Source organism: Hippichthys cyanospilos, chromosome 1 (assembly GCF_059441005.1).
Source record: "Hippichthys cyanospilos isolate Australia breed blue-spotted pipefish chromosome 1, RoL_Hcya_1.0, whole genome shotgun sequence".
In the NCBI taxonomy this organism is placed as follows: Eukaryota; Metazoa; Chordata; class Actinopteri; order Syngnathiformes; family Syngnathidae; genus Hippichthys; species Hippichthys cyanospilos.
In genome coordinates this window covers 34075074-34097506 of record NC_142369.1, presented here as the reverse complement: position 1 = coordinate 34097506, position 22433 = coordinate 34075074, and the positions used below count along the sequence as shown (strand labels likewise).

Here is a 22433-nt window from a genome sequence, read left to right as displayed (position 1 = left end):
TATAGGCTTTGTGTGTGTGCGTGTGCATGTGTGAGAGGCAGTGTGCTGAATAATCCTCATCTTTTAAAATCCTGGGCTAGGTGAAATTAGAAGAGGTAGGCAACTTACAACTTGCTGATCCGACATTCGTCAGAGCCTCGCCCCCTTTCCGTCATCCTCCGTTCGTCATTTTTTTCAAGCCAGGCGAAATTGTAATCGTCAGTCTGCCGTTGTATTTTTGCCTAACCTTCCACCATCACTATAGAAACCATTTTTTTCTGGGCTGTCATTCGTCAGGAGCTGGTCTTCTTCTGTCTACACTCATAGTAATTATTTTTTTCTGTTTTTGTACTTACACTTAAAGCACAGGTGTCGAACTCCAGTCCTTGAGGGCCGGTATCCTGCATGTTTACCCTTTTCTCTCTCTAACACTCTTGATTCAAATGATTAGGATCATTTTTAAGGTCATGCAGAGTTTGCAAATAAGCTAATCATTTGAATCAGGTGTGCTGCGGAGAGAAAACCGCAAAACATGCGCGATATGCCCTCGAGAACTTTATGACTTAAAGTTAACACCATGTCTGTGGTTCTACAGTTATATTAACCAGCGCAAAGCATTTTGGGGTTTGAAAGAAACAAATTTCAAAAAAGATATAAGACATGATGTCAGTGCCATCAGTGTCTGATTTATTGAAATTTAGAACCTTTCAAACGTCATTTGTTCCCAAAAAACTAAAAGTGTTGTCTTTTGGATCATAGAAGAGATGTTATCAAAAACCAAGAACTTAATTACTAATAAATATTTGTCCACCAAAAATAAACCCAGTGTCAGACTTGTTCCCAAAAAGAAATAATTTTCAATAAATATTCTTCCACAGGAGAGTATTCAACATAAAGTGCCATCTTTTGAGATCATAGTAAAGATCTGTTCATAAAATTAAAATCATTACCTTAATTATTAAATATCATCAGATACTAAAACAAAACATTGTATATTCAACTATTCATTTCTTAATTGAAAACAAGATTGCAAACTTGCTTGCACTGGACTGTTGATTGCCTTCAGTGAAACAATTGCGCTTGTGCTTCACTGAGAATTTCAGCCAACCCTTGGTGGCAAAGTGACTAATGCTTTGATCAAGCGCTTCTCTAAATGCAATCACTTCCTCTGTTTTGTTTTTATCGCAGTCATTGCAGAGAAGGCAGTCTCACATATAGTAAGTATATAGAGGCAAAGGGTAGTAGCTGCTCCAAAGCTTTCTGTCCCAGTTCAAGGTGCTCTTGCTGCACACACACCTGACAAAATCACACCTGACAACTGTGTAAGTGTGTCCATGGCAAACGTCATCTGGAGGCCACGATCAGATGACACTTCAAAGAGTTTTTCATGACAGCCGACAGAAAGCTTGCTTCGGTTTGTTCAGACAAGAGAAATGGGTTTCTCACCCGATCAAGTTATGCAGATTTATCCTCCCTATCAGGAAAGGAGGAATGCAATTCATGAATTAACTTGGTCAAATGTTCTACTATGACCAAAATGATCGGTGCTCTGTCCACATCGTCACTTGAGAGAAACTCATCCAACTGAGGAAAGCAATTGAAATCCTGTTTTTTTCAGGAAGCCACCCACCTTGTCATACAGGTTTAAAATGCTGGTGGTCCTACTACCCTGTAAACTGACATACTCAGATTATCCAATGTGCTGAATATATCTGCCAAATAGCACAACTTTATGAGCCAGTCTGTGTCCTGGAAGAGGGTAGCATGGGGAGATCAATCAAAAAGAGTGTATTTCGGACCTTAATTCCAACAACCGGTTCAGTATGCTCCCACGAGGGAGCCAGCACAGTTCTGTGTGCAGTAGCAGTTGTGTGTGTTCGGCCCCCGTATCTTCGCAGATGCGGCAAAACAGGCGTGAAGAGTAATCTTGACTTAATAACATTAAAATATCCAATTAAAAATATCCACACTGTAAAAAAATCTGTGAAGCAGCGAACCCGTGAAAGATGAACCGCGATATAGCGAGGGATTACTTTATTAAGCTTCAACCACGAATCCCCTACTGGTGTGTTTTAGTGATTGACAGGGAACGTGAGGTGGCATGTGACAAGTTGGGTCAAACCATTCTAGTATGGAGGAAATCTGCGTTTGAAAAAAAATTAAATTGAGTAACTGAACATAAAATTTGTTTTAAAGATTCAAAGGGTCAAAGAAATGTGATCGTAACCTATACAGTGTAGTTCTATACCACACAGTGAATTTATTATTCTGTTCCCTTATGAACTTATATTTTTATATAATTCAGTAATTATTTTTAAAGGATTTTTGCATGTTTTTTTGTTCGTTTTTTTTAAAATCCTGAGTAACTCCTTGACTTATTTCAAATACTCCCAGGGGTACTCCTACCCCCATTTGAGAACAACTCCTATACATGATACCTAAATGATGGAGTTAATTTCTCATTTATAACTACCTGCCCTCCAAATAGAAATGACAGTTTCATTACTATTTTTCAAAATTTGTCTAAATTTCGTCTGTCACATTCACTGCAGTAAGACAAAGCATTGCTGAAGTTGAATTTAGCAAAAACATCTTTAATTAGGGAATCAAAAAGACGTCTAGCTTGCATTTCCCGGCCAAGAGCCAATCAAATAAAGAATGGAAATTTGGGTGCAGATCCCATTGGTTGCTTGAAAGAGTGGAAACAAATTCCAAAATGTTCTTATCAACAAGCAATTTCTTTATCTAAACAATATTTAAAGAGCAAAATAACAAAAAAAAAAAAATGATCTTAACACTAAATTCTAAATATTACATTTAACTATTGGTGGCGAGATTGTGTACAGCATCAGTTTTGGTTTATAAAACCAGGACTAAAAAAGGGAGCAACTACAAATGAATCTCCGGTAAAGTTAGCTGTGAATGACAAGTAGTAACTTAAACTGAACATATTCCACCATCGCAGTGAATAGCACATCCGTCTCACAGTTCAAAGGTCCCGGTTCAAATCCACCTGGCTCTGGCCTTCCCGTGTGGAGTTTGCATGTTCTCCCGGAGCCTGCGTGGGTTCTCTCCGGGCACTCCGGCTTCCTCCTACTCCCCAAAAACATGCATGGCAGGTGAAATGGACATACTAAATTGTCCGCAGGTGTGATTGGGCGCATGATTGGTCGTTCATCTCTGTGTGTCCTGCGATTGGCTGGCAACCAATTCAGGGTCACCCCTGCCTACTGCCCGAAGCCTTGTCAAATTGGCTGCAGGCTGATTGTAGGTTGTACTACAAAGATGCAGCAACATGGCAGATAATCATGCAAGTCAGTTTAATTCAATTTAAGCAAAAAAGGGGGTGACGTGCTGACGGACATCTGACAGACATCTGACATCTAACCTGCCGATCACAACGGTGGATGAAAATTGCAAAAATTGCAATTCTGACATTTTTAATTCTTTTTTTGGGGGGGCGGGGGGCACACCCCTGGCGGCATACTCCTGGTGGCATACCCCTGGCGGCATACCCCTGGTGGCATACCCCGTGTTTATCAGTCCATCAGCAAATGACAAACTGACACAGTCCGTCAGTGCTGATGATGTGCCCACCTCTGGAATTTAATGTTAAAAACATTTCTTAATCCTAATCTTGGACTTTGAATTTAAACCTTGTAAAGCTGCTCCACTTTCACTCACAAAAAGTACATTTCTAACTTTCAAAACGCATGCAGAACGCACCCACACGCACATATTAGTGCGAGCAGTAAGGGCCACAGAACTGGAGAGACAATCCACTGTCACTCACAAAATTCTAAACTTAAAAATCTGAAGGAAAACAAAGTTATTCATCAGACATGCTGACTGATATCCGAGATGTGCAGAGCAAAACTTCTGTAATAAGACCTTAGCACCAAACAAAGTAAAAGGTATAATAATAACACAGAGCTTGCAGATAACCACTTCAACCGCATACAGAAATAGAGTTTAGAGGCTGTTGTGTTCATTGTTGTGAAGAAGAGGCGGGATGTGAATTGGCTCTCCAGTGCAAAGAGCAGGCACTCAGTGCCGATAACCACATTTTAATGGGCAACCCTCTGTCTAGAGCTTTCACCCACCCCTACATACAGTATAAAGTATAATTTTCAAACACATGCTGCCTTCTCTTTAGATATTTCATTTCCTACTTAAGTTTACCTCACATTTATATAACAAAAGGCTCTTAGTTTAAGCACCTGGTGGTGGGAGGACGCAAGAGTGTGCCCCCACCCCTAGCCCCACCGCTTCCCACCACTTCTCTTCTCCCACTCATTAATGAACATTTGCGTGCATTGCATACTCACTTTTGGGTTTCTCACACTTACTTTTGTTCTTAACGCATTTGGAGATAATGAGATCAAAAATCTATTTTTATCAGGTAGGTACCTACAAATGATGTATTACCACAACATCATGTCCCTTATAAAACTGAATGGGTATGAAATGACCTTCTCTTTGCACATTGCCACTTGTCACTCTCACAGTGTTGGCAGCGGGGCTTATCTCAAACACCATCTTATTGGTTTTGAAACGATCTAAGAGAGCTGATCTCATTTACTGGAAGGGAAATGATGTGCCATTGTGTTTAAGATTACATCTAATTAGGAGCATTGTGAACTGAAATCATTCAATTATTTCTCTGGAACTACAGAAAAAACGTGGCACTTCTTCTAAAAATACTCAAGAAAACAACAAAATCTATGTATCTGTTATGTATGTTATGTATACCTACCTATGCACCTTACTATCTACCTACCTACATACCTACCTACCTACCTACCTACCTACATACTTTATATGGCACGAGTTGGTGCTACGTCACAAAAAGTTGATTTTCAAATGTCTCATTATGTATACAAGCATAGTTTCAGCTCAGTTCAAATGAGTGTAGTAATGATTTAATACACTAAATGAGCGGAGTAGAGTCATGTCAATTCAAGTTTATTTATATTGTCCAGCACAGTAATATTTGTTGAGGAATGTTTTTGAAGTGTTGTAGTTCGTGTGCACTGTGTCAAGCTAAGTGTGGCGTTGTTGAGCCTACATTCACACACATTGCTTTGTGCAGTCAGCGTCCATTGTTTACCTTATTTTGGAGGCGCAGACAGGAAGTCATTGTGCGTGAAGGTAGCATAGATGTATATACTTACGAGCGTGGACCACAGAGTTTTTTGTCCTCCACTTACGCACAAACCTTTCGTATTACGAACAATCCGACATGCCGGCCACTGTTTTTGTACATATATTTTCGCTCTGCTATGTCAACAATATCAGTTGTTGACGCTTGTCACGGCAACTTTGAACGCTATTTCTCTTACAATGTCACAGTCACTGTCTCAGTAACGGTGTCAGTCACGGAGTCAGTCACGGAGTCAGTCACGGAGATGCAGATATGGTATTGGCCGAACACCTTTATCTAGCTTGATGGCACAGCTGGTCGGGACGGAAGGAAGGAGAGAAAATGAGTCAAAAACGGAAGGAAGGAATGTTGTGAAGACTTACAATGTCACAGTCACTGTCTCAGTCACGGTGTCAGTCACGGAGATGCCGGTATGCTATTGGTCGACTAAGTTCACAGTCCCGGTCTCAGCCATGGAGATGCAGATATGCTATTGGCTGGCGTCACGTCAATCACAGAAATGCCGATATGCTATTGGCCGAAAGCCTTCATCTAGCTTGATGGCACAGCTGGTCGGTGTGTTGTGAAGACTTTGCAAACTTTATCTGTTAGACATGGCTTCTAAAATTTCAAGTGGCGGTAAAGGAAGAAGTAAAAGGATAATGACAATAGAAACCAAGCAGGAGATAATAAAAAAATATGAAGGACGCGCATGCATAGTTAACCTTGCTCGTGAGTATGGAGGGAACCGCTCGGCAATCTTTTAAGGGCAAGACTTTCCTTGCCGGGGGACGGACCTCGCATTATGGATTTAAGACAACAAAATGGAGAGGCTTCTTCTATTATGGATTAAAGAGAAGGAAATCGCTGGTGATATGTTCTCGTTTAAGAAAATAAATGGATAAATTCTGCGGTTCATCTCTGCTCCCCTCCGCCTCCACCCAACTCAAGTCACGTCGCCCCAAAGGTAAATGTCATTTTTCCTTTGTATATGTTATTTAATTAAACTGTACAGTAGATTATGTTACTCATTTTTAATATGTGTATAAAGTCGTAATGTTTTTACCTAAGGTTTTTGCACGCGTTGCACGCATTCACTAATTAACATAGGTTTGGATTGCCCGTCATACGAGCAGTTCGAGTTACAAGCGTAGCCGCTGAACGGATTAAGTTCGTAACACGGGAGCCCACTGTGTGTATATGTATATATATATATATATATATATATATATATATATATATATATATATACTGTGATCCTTCCTACTTCGCGGTCTCAAATATCGCGTTCTCAGTACTTCGTGGGTTTTTCCAGGAAAAATAAAAATATTTCAAAATAAAATAATAATTTCAAAAATGTGCAAAAATTGAAGAAAATTTAAAAAAGCAAAAAATTACAATATACAGTACTGTATTCATCAAATAACTAAGTAATATCAGTTAATAACTACGTTAAGAATTCTTTAAGCGTCAGAGTTCGTGACGTTTTTTATCTTATTTTGAAATGCATGCTTTTAATTTGTCGGGTCGCGCCGCATTTCCGTTTCTTTTTTTACGTTCTCTGTGCGTCATTCGGCTGGTTACGGTGACATAGTGAATGACAACGTAAACTCATATTTATAGTTTATTATCATTTATGTTGATAACGCACGCTACTGCCTATGTTTGGTAAGCGATGAGTGTTTATTCTGTTTATGTGTTCGTTTGTGGAGTGGTTGCACTTTATAGTTAGTAGTTGTTGTTAGTTGTTGCTAACCCGTTAATGTCGGCTAAAAATACAGTAAATTCATAGATTAAAGTTCGGAAAGTGTTTATATGTTATTTGACTGACTTAAACATTGTTGTTGATTTATTATTCAACATTTACTACATGATACACCATACATGAGCCAAAATAAATGTGAAGTTTAACGTGATGACTTGCGTACTCTTTCACCGTAGACTTGGTGCAGATAACCAGTCCTGAGAACAAATTCTCAACAAACTAAGTCATATTAGTTATTTAATGAATAGACAATAATGTTAATAAGGATAATGTAATGTTAAATAATAGAAGAAAGGAAATAAAATACACACACAAAAAAAAAAAGATTGTTTATGGTTACTGCGGCTATATTGGGGCGTACATAGAAATCTAGGAACTGATTCCCTACTTTTAACCGCGAAGTAGGGGGGATCACTTTATATATATATATATATATATATATATATATATATATATATATATATATATATATATATATATATATATATATATATATATATATATATATATATATATATATGGTAAATGAGCTGACTTCAGCAGCTTTGTACCGTATACATGCTCTCGTTATACAGGAACTAGATTTGTAAAAAAGAAAAAAGAATCTCCGATACAACTCAAGCAAACTATAGAAATATGTGGTGCATATGAGGTGTGCTGATCATAACGAGAAAAATAATCGCCAATGGCGGAGTATTGTGAGGTTTAACCTCATTTAGATTAACAGTCAGCCTGGAACAACTGAACAATATGTATCATTGAAAATTGATCAGGGGCATGTATTACTTGTGACTTCTGTATTGGCCTGAGTTGGCACTTGTGGCATTACTTACTTTTAATGTGTTCAATTAACGTAAAGAAAATCACAGTGAATGCATCAATAAATATTGTCCCCCTTCCAAATTTGTGTATTTATAATACTGAAATATATTGATTTGATTGTGATTTTCAATAATATGGATGTCGTATGCTACCATTACTGTGCATTTTCATACTTGTGAACCTAATTTGTATTCTAGTCAAATGACATACTGTAATAGAATACAGTATTGACCACACTCACACTGGACGCACAAACCCTCCCTTTTTTTTTTTTTTCTCAACAAAATGGTGACATTATAGTACACCATCATTGCCCACCAATTGATAAAATGACAATAAGTCCAGCAATAAGCATTGATGATCTACTTTGATGAAATGGCTGCTCCCAGTCCACAGTGTATAGGTTGTGATAGTTTGTTCTGCACGTAGATAAGGTATTGTAATTGTATCGTTGTTGGAAAGCAAGCTGTGCAAACAGGATGTGCTGGGATTGATCTGAGGCTAAAGGTGGGCATACGGTGCCAACAGGTCTGGACCCTGCAGAGTGGAACCAGTCAAATTTGCGACTATTTGAGTTTAAACTGAGCAAAGGGGAATAGTTTGTGACCTTGGAAGTTTGTAATTTTCTGATAAGTTTAAAGAATGAACTTGTGCAATGTTTCGCAAGCTTAACATTGCGTGCACACACACACGCACACGCACCTACACACGCACACACACACACACACACACACACACACACACACACACACACACACACACACACACACACTGGGGCATTCATTCTCAAAATGGGGTCCATTGCCTGACTGACTGCAGGGGTTCTGTGAAAAAAAATTGGGATATTAATAAAAAATACAAATTTGTGTTAATTTAATTTCATTTTGTATTAAATTGCGAATTATATATATATATATATATATATATATATATATATATATATATATATATATATATATATATATATATATATATACAGTGGTACCTCGGTACTCGACCGCCTCTATACTCGACCAAATCGGTGCTCGACCAAAAAATTCAAGTAGATAATGCATCGGACCTCAAACAGATTTTCGGTGCTCGACTAGCCGAGCCGAGCCGACCCGAACGCGCTCCTCGGCCCTTCTCGGCCAGCGGGTAAGCGCCAGTTCAACTCAGACCGCCAGCGGAGTAAGACGTTTGTTCGAGTATTTCTTCCCGGATTTAAACTTTTTCGTGTTGCTCTAGCCCTTAACAATGGGTCCAAAGAAAGACAGTGATAAGGGGAAGGCAAAGAGGAAAACAATGAGGACCACTATTGAACCGAAGAAGGAAATTATAGCAAAATATGAACGCGGTGTACCTCGCGTCGCAGTTAGCTAGCGTCACCATGGAAGGAGTAACTCCCTCCTGTCCTCTCCACATCCATTCCTGTATGCCATCAACCACTCTCCAAAACGTAAGTAAATTATACAAAATGGTTTATAATGCTTTATTCATCTTTATCTTTATCATGTACTGCTTGTGCACATTTACTTGTGCACACATACTTTCCATTATTTCTTATGGGAAAATTGCTTTCGGTGTTCGAACAAATCGGTGCTCGACCACCACCTCAGAACGGATTATGGTCGAGTACCGAGGTACCACTGTATATATATATATATATATATATATATATATATATATATATATATATATATATATATATGTATGTATAAATAGAATATGAATTAGTCTTGTAATGTGACCTGAATATCACTTGTGATTTGGGTAAAGGTTTTAAAAGAAGAATAGACTGATTTCAATTCTGAGGGCAAGAGGCAATCAAGGATCAGACAGATACCCATCAAAATCAGAAATTATAGCAATGGCAAAAAGGATAGTTCAGTACTACCTGAAGACCTGAAGAATTCATGGGTATGTGAAAAAAATTTAGTTGATTACCATAAAGACTCCATCTGGCTAAAGACTCCATCTGGCCAGTTACAGTTGCAATTTGCTATATGTTTTTATTGTCTTTAGTTTTACCTCTTGAATAAGTCCCAACTTGTTTGCGTTTTGGGGAAGATCTCACATTTTGCAATCATTTTTACAGCTGTGTAAACACAGTGACCTGGACAAGACAATAAAACACATATTCTGGAAAAGATAACCTCACAATCTTTTCATGGGTTGTGTACTTTGCTTTTAAATGGGGTTTGTTGCATTGGTGGATTATTAATTGAAGCATTCCCTTAGTTTGAGTCTTCATTAACAGATTGCTGTAACATAAAAGATAATGAAGTGTGAAATGTACAGATTCATTGTCCTGTGAAAAATGCCAATGCAGAAAAATACCTGTTTATTTAAAAAGATATGCCCTGACACATGGCACAAACTCCATATCCATACTGCTTTTCGCCAAAAAAAGTTCTCTGGGCCTGGAAAAAGATCCTGCAAGTTTTCTTGTGACAAAGTGACGAGCATTGCCTCGCTGATGTTTGCAGCTGCATTGGAAAACACCAAAAATCAGTACACTGACATATGTATATATGACAATAATTAAACAGCATGATTTATTCATGACATTTTTTTTTTTTATCCTAAAGTCAGACGAGTAATCGTTTTACATTTGGTGTACATGCACATTCTACTTTGAAACCTTGTTGACCGATGTTCAGAAGTGTGACTAAGTCACACATGCAAGTAAGCACTAATCAAGTCTCAAGTCATAAGCTAGTCTTAAGTCTTAAGCTAATGAGGAAGGGATCATTTAAGTCAGAAGTCAAGCCAAACACAAATCTAATCATCTACCCCAATTTTGATATAGCTTTTGTCAAATTACGATAATTACATGACAAATTAATCAGATTCCCATCTTAAATATTTCCTTATTTTATTATTGAGTATGACATTTTTAATGAAAGAATTTACAATATTGAGAAATTAGATTTTGTCTTTTGACTTCATTCATAATACATTACCCCTTAAAACTGATACGGCGACATTGTCCAATCCCCCCATGCAGACGGTTAAGTTAGCTGGTTGCTTAGCTAAGTTTAGCTTGCACACAGGATGTTCCCTGTAATGTGTTAAAAAATCGTGCCAAATAGCTCCTTCCATTTAAATCCCGGATGTCCTGTCCTTCCTGTTCGTCATTTGCGCAAACATTACACAATGTTACTCTTTCATGGGTAGTCATCTTCACACCTGTCCAATTTGTTTGAAATGAAGATCTCCAGATATGCTTTGCTGAAGCCTTCTTTGCCCGAATGACAACTGTGGCGAGATCAGAGCGTGGATCGTTTGCTCTTTGCTGTGTTCCTCCCCCCACCTGCTGACATACACGCGTGCCACTGCTCTCGCATTTTTGGCTTGAATGGACAAGTCAAGCAGTCTTTTCCTTTTCATATTAGGTCAAAGTCCACTTGAAAAAAAATATCCACGCAGCCTCGTTGTTGACAACAAAGAGGCAATAAGTTGCCACTTAACTTTGACAGGGGATGCTGTTTTATACCTTACACCAAAAAAATGTCTCTGTATGACTTCTTCGACATGACCTCTTTTCACCTGTGAAGCCCTTTGAGACCTCGATGGTTCAAGGCTATACAAATAAAATTTGATTGATTGAACAAAAGTGCCAACGAAAGTGCAAATGCACTGATTCGCACATAACTCAAAACTGGACTAATTTTCTCCACATATCTGTGTTTGAAGGCGAAATAGGTAATATGTCGGTTTTATATATATATATATATATATATATATATATATATATATATATATATATATATATATATATATATATATATATATATATATATATATATATATAAAATTTCGCATTCAAACACAGATATGTGGAGAAAATTAGTCCGATTTTGAGTTATGTGGGAATAAGTGAAAAAATGAGGAAAAAAAAACTTGACTTGTACACAAAGAAATACACCACTACAAAGGCAATGACTACTGACTTTGAAGCAAATGTGTTTCACTGCAGCAGCTGGGTTAGGGTTAGGGAGTTGTGCTTCAACATCCGACAACCTGCCGAGTCCAGTAATCCTTTTTGGGAAATCTCGTCGGTTGATTTTCAGTTGTGCTATTGTTGCTATTCAATGTTATTGTTGTTTTTTGTTCGATGCAAAATGCACATTTTCCCCCAACTGTGTAAATGTAAAGCTGCTCATTTCAAACCTCGTAAAGCATTGATTAACTCAGTCACATCACACGTCTGAAGATAAATTACACACAAATGCTTGCAAGGTTATACAACTAGGGACTACCGATAAGCCCTCTAAAGGTTGGGGGATGTTTGCAGTAGTACCGCTTTAACAGTCATTTTTTCCCAGGCTCTGTCGTCAATAAAAAACACTTATTTAGAGAAGGGTTTTTTAGCACATTGCTTATTACAGTCTTTATCGGCGCTCAAGAGAAATTCGGTGGCTACTAAGTTGGCATGGCAGCAATTCCGTGTGTACCCCCAAATTGTCCGGTCACGGGTGCATGCCGAACATTCGAGTGTTTTATTTCCCCTGATAAACTGCACAGGGGATGACATGTGGCTGAAAACAAGAACCTACTGTATATGATCTTCTCAGAAGAAAACTTCAAATGACTATGCAGCTCCAGCTTGTTACTTTTCTTCTTTGACAGTCTCTTTGTAGAAACATGAGTGTCCTGTTATTGAAAGTTGGGACAGGGTTCTCTCTAAGAATGCTGCCTTTGCCTCCCCCTCCACTATCCCCCTTTTACGTTCCTCTAATCATTCCCTCCATCATTTACTTGGCCTTTGTATGACTCCCTCTGTGATGGTCCACTTCACTTGACTCATAAACAATGCACTCAGTCCCCTCCACACCTTCATATTTGTGTCTGCTTACATGCTCAGTGCCTTCCTACCTGCAAGTTATAATGGACCTTTCAACAGTAATTAGTTGAGGGACTGCAGCACAGCATGATCTTCCCCACATCCATGCCATTCTCAGGGTAGAAAGTGATGATTGAAGTCTACAGAGATAATTATACACACATCATACACAATAGCCAATGTGTTGTTAGCGGGAAAGGACATTTTTCTTGTTGTCTTAATATTAAGACAGTAAACAACTTCAAACCATCTTTAAAAAGGTGCCTGACAAACAAACAACCAAATAAATAAATGCTAAAATCCAAAGACATTTTGGTTACACTCTAGTAATGGAAAATTAAGCTTTTAGCTTTGTTTTAGGAACGGGTTGTTGTCTTTCCTCTAGTTGGCAGTGGTGATTGAAGAAAGGGGTCTTAAGAGACAGGACATTTTCAGCCCTGTAGTAATCAGAGTTCTATCCAGATGAGTCATAATTGTAGATTGTAGCGAATTATTGGCACATGTATAGCACGAACCTACACAGTGAAATTCTTACTGTAAAATGCACCAACAGGTTCATGAAGCATCGTAAAGCATTCTTTTGCACACAGGTCCCCAAACGCTGGTCCGTGGTCCTATACCAGTTTGTGGATCAACTGGTAACAGGCCGCATGGGGTGCAACTGAAATAATGATGTTTTGGAACTGATTTAGTTTATCCTTTATCAGTTCATTCATTTTGTGCTTTGTTTGGCTTGATCTTTGTTTTTTGGTGCCGCCTCTGGCCGCTGTTGATAATACATTTTGTAGTGATGAAGATTGTAGATTGTAGATGTAGACAGTCACTGTCAGTGACGCACACGAGATTCTGTCGCTCTGTGAAATGTGACACAATAGTGTCTCTAAGTTGTACTTTCTCTGTAAGAATGTTGTCATTTATGATTATATTTCCCAAATCAGTCTGTTAGTTGATGGCCCGCAGGGACAAACAACCATTCATGCGCCCATTCACAGCTAAGGACACTCACTTTAGTATGTCCAATACACCTTCCATGCATGTTTGTGGAGTGTGGGAGGAAGTCAGGGTGCCCAGAGAGAACCCACGCGGGCTTGGGGAGAACATGCAAACTCCACACAGGAAGGCCGGAGTGCGGTCGATTTGAACTTGTGTCCCTGAACTGCGCCCTATGATTGATTAAATAAATGTAATGTGTGTACATTTTTGTACATTTTGAGGTGGCAGCCTCGAAAGTAGTTTTGTGACTTAAGTAAGCTGAGGGCGCCCATTAGTATGTTGGTAATGGTGAGCTCATCGTTTATGTGCTCTTTATATTCGCCATTAAAACATCCTTTTTCTAAACAATCATGAAGCATTTGAAATGTCTTGCATAGCCTAGTTTTATATGTTAATTTCGTTGGAGTTTAAACTCACAACCTGGAAGAAAAAAGCCCCCCTCAATACCCTCATATATCTCCTCATTTTCCTCCTCTCCAATGTAAGGAGGAAATGATAATACTCTTGACCCTTAGCACCTTTTAGTCACAAAGAAACTGTCCATTTAAAATCCATCCGAGAACGTCGACAGGTTATTGATTCTCAGTCCAGCGAGTCTATGTATTCAGTTGCGGCGCAAAGTGCCAAATTTATGTGGCAAACAGCGATACGAACCTACTTATTTTGAGCCTGGCTAGTTGTATCAAAGCAAACTAATAATAGCTTGTGGGAGATGCTAAGGCAGCCAACAGACGCAGACTTTCTCGGCCTGCAGGAAGCAGAGCCTTGATGTAGCAGAAGTATTTGCTCACGTGCTGTGACACACATTTGAACTTCGGTTCCATCCCAATCCTAACCCTTAGGTTACACAATGATGTTGTGTCATCCAAACAGTCATCCATGTGTTTATCGACCTTGCTTTGTGCACAGGTGCACAGTCATGTTTCAAGAAGAAGGGGCCCACTCAAATTGTTCCCACTAGGTTGGGAGTATGGAACTGTCCAAAATGTTTTGATATCCTGAAGCATTCAAAGTTCCTTTCACTTGCCCAACTCCTAAAAAAAAAAAAAAAAAAACTAATTGCGAGGAAATTTCATGTCTAGATTTGTTGCATAGGTGGCATTCTATGAGAGCTCCACGATAGAATTCACTGACTTCCTGAGAGCTGTCCTGATGATGCAGACCAAATGATTGCAGAAACAGAGTACATGCCTAGGTGCTTGATTTTTAGACACCTGTGGCCAGGCAAAGTAATTGGGACACCTGATTCTGATCATTTGGATGGGTGAGCAAATTCATTTGGTAATATCTTTTGACATATTTTTTCTTGACCTTTGTCAGAATACTCCAATTAAAAAACAATGAATCACTCAATAGCTGCTAGTGGGTGAAAGGTCCCCTTCAATTATGTGACCTCAAATCAGCTTCTACCATAGCACCTCACAATAAAATTCACCAGGGGGATTCTTTTGGTAAATGTAAGTCTAAAGTCTGGTTTTTTTTTTGTTTTTTTTTACTCGTGGATGTGTTGTTTATTTGAAACAGGGCTTTTTCCCCAAAGTGGCAGGTTCCAAAGGAAGGGGTTTGATGTCCCACACGTCATCTATCAATGACAGTGAAGCCTCTTAAAGAAACTCTTACATCTAATTGTGTTTACAATGCTTATCAACATTGCCAAGCCCAACTAGAGCGGAAAGACGGAACAATTTTCCCATTCAAGCGGGAGCAGAAAATGGAGGTACAGGGCAGCTAGGGAAATGTGTGTCTCCAGAGAAACGTGCAGATGGCTTCATCCACAAGTTGAAAAACACAGGCAGGAGGATGGAGGCGAGGGGCATGATGCCCTCGCAAACACTGGATGATGATGTCCTTGTGCACAGATACACAGTTCACAATGTATGCACTTTGACAACATGCAATCAATTAGCTTTTAACCTCCTTTCAGCTGTCTTTCAAGGCCAAGCTTCTGCAGAATGGCGCCATGCAGGATTCATTTCAACAAGATGTTAATACTGACCCCTTGGAAAAGCCCCCTTCAAAACGGTGTGTCCCAGCCTTTGATCCACTTCAAACTAGAGTGACACTCTGCAGACATTCACTTTCAAATTTCCCGTCTCTGTATGGAAATTTACATTAAGCTTAATGAAGAGCTGAGGGACACATGACTTGGTCTAGATAAAATCATGCAAATTAGAACACTACAAGTTTTACTGGAATCGCTGCATTGACAAGATCATTTTGCCTCTTTTGACGTTGTTTTTTTCAAGACTCATACAGCTCCCAAGATGCTCAAGCACAGGACAAAAAAAAGCCTACCTTGAGCAATTCACTGTATGTGAAGGAGATTTGTCATACAAAACTCTCCCTTTACTATCAATGCAGACATCTTTTAAGTGTCTGCAGTCTGGCTCCACTCGGCTTATCGGTCCTCTTAGGTTTACACGATTACAGCAAACACACATGCTTAAATATATGCTCTTGCGCACACTAACACACACAAACACACATGCAACGAAGCATTTAGCAGCCCACATCCTGGAAATCTTAGATCAACATCAGAAAGGTAGGAAGTTGATCATCTTCAGTGTTATTCTAAATCAGTGGTTCTCAAAGTGGGGTCCGCGGACCCCCAGGGGTCCGTGGCCTGACTGCAAGGGGTGTGTATTGTGTGATTTCAAAGGAAAAGCATGCAAACGCTAGGAGACTAAAATTTTGCATAGATTCTCAAAACATGTTGACTTGCAATATGCCGTTCTGCCGTCCTTTCTAAATGCTTGCAAACGAGAAGTTGAAAGGTACACTCTGCTGATGTCAAATTTTGCCCATGTCTGGCTCATTTACAGCCATTAAAAATTGGAAATACATTGGACCCCTGTGTTACAATGTCCCTGATTGACGTCGTTTTCATGTTGCAACGTGGAATACTGAGTTTTTTCATCCCCTCTTTATGACATTTTCCCAGTTATGCGACGAAAATAACTGTCATGACCCTAGAGGGTTGGCTGTAGTTGTGTTATTTTGCCTCCATCTGCTGGCGTTTTTAGGCAATTGCACATATTTACTATTCCCGTCTAACTGCTTCCATGCAACGCGTGATGACAATGCTGATCTGCTATCGGTGTCTCCTCACGGATATGGTGGTCTGCTATTGGCCGGCCTCACTTGTTTAAAATGGCGGAACGGTAAAGCTTTGTTTGATTGTAAGTGGTTACAAAACCGTATTTATAGTGCATTTTACTGCTTAATTCAAAGTTGACCATGGGTCCCAAGATTGCTAATGATGTTAAAGAGAGAAGTAAGAAGATGATTTATATGGAAACGATGCTGGAGATAACCCTTTTTAGGGAATATGGGCATAACAAGCGGCACTGAAAGGTAAATAAATCATTTCTATAGTTTTTTATTTATGATGTTGTATACAAGTATATTATATATACGTAGCACTTAGTATACTATTTTGGTACCAATTTTAAATATGTATGAACAAGTTTGATGTTTTTACCTGGGGTTCTAAACACATTAGCTATTAACATGGGTTTGGATTGCCCGTCATACGATGAATTCGCCTTACGACCCCAACCACGAAACAGATTAATGTCGTAACATGGAAGCCCACTGTACTGTCAATTATTACCGTCAATCATGCAAAGTTCTTGCTATGCATTGTGGGACTTGTATGGACAAAAAGCTTTGATTCAATAGCTAAACGTTGCAGTATTGAATAGCTGTTAACATTTTTTTTTTATGAGCCTTGGTATATATATATATATATATATATATATATATATATATATATATATATATATATATATATATGTGTGTGTGTGTGTGTGTGTGGGGGGGGGGGGGGGGTTTGAGCGGTTCAAAGTAAAAATATATTTCTAGTTAGTTTATAGTTAGGCCAGGTTTAGTGAAAGCTCCCTGGACACCCAGGGATAAAATTGTGAATGTATTCATGACTTCAGTAGTCACTTAAACCAGGTTAATATATTTTTAAAAACGTTCCAATTTTGAAAACCGTCAAATAGACCTACATAATCCACCTCATCATCGAAGAGCTTGTTTATTTAGTCAGAAAATATTTGGCAGCAATCTGTTTGACACAAATTATGATCACCCAAACCGACCCAACTTATGATGAGGAAGCGTGCAATTTGCAATTTTTTTTTTAAACCTGTGTATGGCTAAAAAGTAACATATTTATTTGTCGTCAAATTGAATCTGTTGGAGAATAAAAAGGCCACTTATGTTCGTATTAAATGATCTTTTTTTAGTTTTGTTTCTGGAAACAATTGCAACGGGGGTCCTTGGAAAATTTGCTTTCCTAAAAAGGGTCCCAGATTCCAAAAGTTTTAAGAACCCCTCTTCTAAACAAAATAACATACAATAACAACAACTATACTTTTTACAACAAAAATCAATTGTGACATTCACTTCTCAACATGTCCTCTGTGCTTTTTCAGTGCAAAAGATGAGGCCATAGATTAATGATGGTAGTTGGCCATGCTAGCTCTTATTAGCATTACTTTTGGTAAGGTTCACTCGAAATGTCAAAATAAATAAACTCGTTACAAATGCAGGTATAGTCAAAGTAAGACCAACTCTAAAGGTTTTTAAGTCGGATAAACTGTCGTCTTCCGCATGCAAGCGCAATCAACTTTGAGACCCGGGTAAGCGGGCACCAGTTCCTGCCTGTCTGTCATTGCGTTTGTCTTCCACCAGCTCAACTACAACCTCAGAAACACATCAGCGGTCTCCTATTGTGTTGACCGTGCAGGTGCATGGGTGCTGATAAGAAGCATGTGTTCCCCCATGGTTCATGGGGGTGAGGCCGCATTGGGCGCCATCTGCCCTCAGCCCAGCGCTGGCATTTCCAAAAGGCCTAAGTTTTACTAAGGGCAGAAGCAGCCATGCTTATCAAGCCAGGAAACCAGGACCAGACACCTGGCGGAGCCACAGGGGCCCCCAACCCCCCTATCATCTCGGCTAATATTGTCTCATGGCGGGGTGCAGGTTGAGTCAGGAAAACCACAAGCCGTCACTGTTTGAGAGAGGCTGGATGGCCCCCGCACTCTGTGAACGTGCACTATGCATCTCTCACCCTCTGCACTGATATCTCTGTCTCAAATGCCAAACCGCGCTCTCTCTTTCTCTCGAAGTCATACACACACACGCACGCAATACTGTACACACACACAAACCATCTGGCATTTCAGCTTGAAGTCTACCAATGAGCACATTCCTGCTTGTGTGCACTTGACTATTGCAAATAGGGGATGTTCAAGTTGTTTTGGGCTGCAATAACAAAATAAAAATCAAATAAGGTCGCACAGTGCTTGCATAATGTCATTTGGTTTTGATGTGTATTTTTCATGCAATTTTTTGATAGATTCGTTTGTGCATTCTATTTACACATTTACAATTGTGATACTTATGTTGCATTGTATGTATTACATTTTATAGTTTTTAGTTTTGGCTTTTAGTTTTTATGGTTAGATTTAGATCTGCCTTGCTCTGAATGTGCTGCTTCTTTTTATTTACTACGGTGCAAGCAAATTGTGTAAATACTAGAAAATATCTCTTCAAGAAAGCTGCACTGATCAATGGTCTACATTATTTTGTACACATTTTCTCATAGAATGACAGCAATGAATGAGTTATATTTAACATCTACTGTATTTAATATCTTATTAAAGATCTTAAACTGGGGTAATAGTAAAAATTTCTTGAAATACAAATAGGCAACCTTTTTACAGCACATACCTACATTTAAAAGCATATAAAAAAGAATCAAAGACATTCAAAAAGAGATCACACATAAAACAGCAATTAAATACTGACAGTTGCAAAAGAAAAACAGATTTCAAAAAATTGCTTTGATTTTTTTTTTTACAAGAGCCCAGTCATAAGGGAATGTCCTCCACTTTGTCAGCATTCTTACTGTATTTCTCTGAGTACAAGTCAACCTTGCTTATAAGTCTCCCCCATTTTGTTTACTTCAATTTGGGTGAATTTTACAAGAATGCAATTACAAGTCTATCATTGAATTGAAAGTGGTTACATAGATCATGGCTGTCCAATTATAACACATGGTGCGTATTATTATATCGAATAACATGCAGTAATTGGAAGAGTGGGTGGGGGGGAAATGAGACAAGTGCGAGGCAATGTGCGTGCACACACAGACACAAATGCTGAAACTAATGTCGCAACAATAAAATGATTTGAAGTTTCAATGGTTTATTGTTTTACACAGCTGAATATTCATTTGTCAAAAAGCCCTAAAAGTCATCATCAATACACACTAAATAGCTCCTCCCATTTAAGGCCTGAATGTCCTCTCCTATCTCCTTGTCAATTGTTCAAACATCCTCCTTACTCTTCCACAGGTAGTCATTTTCGCACGCGTCCAATTTGTTTGAAACGAAAGTCTTTGGAGATGATTTGCTGATCATCTTACTTGGGATATTGTCCCAAGCTTTATTTACCCAAGTGACGATTGTTATGAGATGATTATGTGGAAGGTTGCCCTTTGCTGCCCCCCCCCGACTTCCCGACATCCATGCGTCAGCTTGTTCAAGTACATGTTTAAGGGCTGAAGAAGACAGCCCTTAAACATAATACATCAAAGTCCGCGGAAAAATTAACAATTATTAGCAATAAAGAGGCAATCAGGTGACGTTTGACGAAAGTGCATGTTTGTGATGTCCTGTGCAACTATTCAAAATATTATATCGAATTAGAGGTATGTATCATTTTAAGCATTGTAAATAACAAGATATTATTTATTTTACATTCGAATTCATGTTATTCAAACACAGAAATGTGGAAAAAAATTGGTCTGTTTTGAGTAATGCAGTTATAAGTTGACAGCCCCCTCCCCAATGAGAGGGTTGAAAATGAGGACAAAAAACTTGACTTCGGATGGACGAATACGGTATTTGTAAACAAAAATGCAACAATGTAATTAAAACGAAAAGACAGAAAAAAGCAGAAGAGAATATTGGAAAAGGAAAAGAAAAACCAACATAAAGTCTTTATACTTCTGGGCATTTTAATTTTTTTATCTTTTGTTTTGCTGGTCCGAGGAACGAGCTGAATAGGTGGTGGAAGTGGTGCAAGAGGAGCAGCCGCCATGCTAAGCTAAAACCCGTGCTAGCTGACAACCGATTCGGATAGGGCGGTCTCTGGAAAACAAGGCGGACGAACTGAGAGGAAAATAAGAGAATGTTGTGTGCTCTAATTTTCACTGAAACCTGGCTATCAGAGAATGTCTCAGAGTCTGCTGTGAACTACACACACACTCCATTTATTGCAGGTATAGAACAGCAGCTGCCTGTAAGTGTAATGTTTTTCAACAACTCGTGATGTGTCGACATACGAACGGTCCACTAGTATCGTTCGCCTGACTTGGAGGCCTTAATCCTTAAATGCTGTCCCTACTACTTACCAAGGCAGTTTACACCAGTATTTTGGGCGATTGCTGCCACAATAGGCACAGACAATCTTACAGCAAGAAATCCGGTCAGCCGCCTCAACAAGGGAGGCACGGCACAATCTGGTACAATCTGACTCAATGTTCTCCACCTTTGCGGGAACAGGTGCTTCCCAACGAGCCCCACTCCCAGGTCTAGCTCCAGACGGGTCTCGGTGACATGCGCCCAGGCAATGGAAACAACTGCTAATTTTGTCACTCGTCACAGAGGTCTCGGGAGCTGTTCCCTCACCTAAGACCTGTTTGTCATGGGTGTCTCTGCAAGGGGTATATTGCCCCAGGCAATTTAGCATCATCTTAGCATCTAGAATCATTGAGACACGCATGGAGGGGGCATTACACAACTTGTGATATTTACTTTGCTTGACAAAAACAAAACAAGATAAGAATAATTATAATAATAACAATAATAATAATAATAATGACATCATCATTATTATATTATTATTGTTATTGTTACATAATGACAGCTGCTCTGTGCGCAGTGTTTTTGTTAGAAACGCAAACCCATGTTCAAGTGCAAATATTGTAGCAATAATATCGTCTACCAGAAAACGCAGAACTATGTTTAGTGCAGGTATAACAACAGCCTCCTCCTGTTTGCTCATTTTAGTGGCTTCAGTTAGAAACAAGGCTGAGATGTTGTGCGTTAACTTTAATGGCCAATAAGGGGATAGTAACTTTAAAGCTCAGCCTTCTGGTAGAAAGCAGTTGGAAAACTCACATGGTGCACAAGTGTAGACCAATCATGCCTCCGGTTTAGGAAACAGATGTGCTGTGGGAGGTTTTGTCTGCAAACACAAAAAGAAGCATACCAGTGTCCCTGTTTCAAAAGCTTATCTGTAAAAGATAAACTTGATGTCAGTCTCAAAAGATTATTTGTAAAAGATAAATTTGAGATTGCCTTTTCACTACTAAAATCTATTTTACTATACGACAAAGGAGAAGTGGGCTCACGCAGAAAAGAAAGCTACTTTGCTTGAGTTTGAAAAAAAAAAAAAGGTTATAATTTGTCAAGTTTGACAAAAGAAAGGTCATAATTTCTCATATGTCTCAAGAGGAACATTGTGTCCCAGGACAACTGGGGGTTCGGTGTCTCGCAGAAAGATACTTCGACATGGTCACAATCAGTGTTGGGCAAATTCCTTCAAGACTGTAATGCTGTATTCTGGTAATCAAATAAACCAGTGCTTGTCAAATAGTGGAGGGGAGTGATGGGACGACCCCTGGGAAAAGGCTTTGTATTTGCCATGTGAAGTGTAATTTCAAGAAAATAGGAATTTTCATCTTTTTTTTTTTTAATCTCAGGCACTTTGCTTTTGATGCACTTGGCATTTTCTTTTCTTTCTGTTTTAGAATAAGCTGTGACCCATATAAACACTGTCAAAAATAAATAACAGTCGTTGACAGTTGGTTTATATTCCTTTTT

The 22433-nt window shown here is 38.9% G+C and overlaps 1 pseudogene; it reads right to left on the bottom strand.

Annotated features, from left to right (window-relative positions):
* Positions 1–1249: 1249 nt before the first annotated feature.
* LOC148430191 (zinc finger MYM-type protein 6-like) lies at positions 1250–1921 on the bottom strand (annotated as a pseudogene).
* Positions 1922–22433: the final 20512 nt, after the last annotated feature.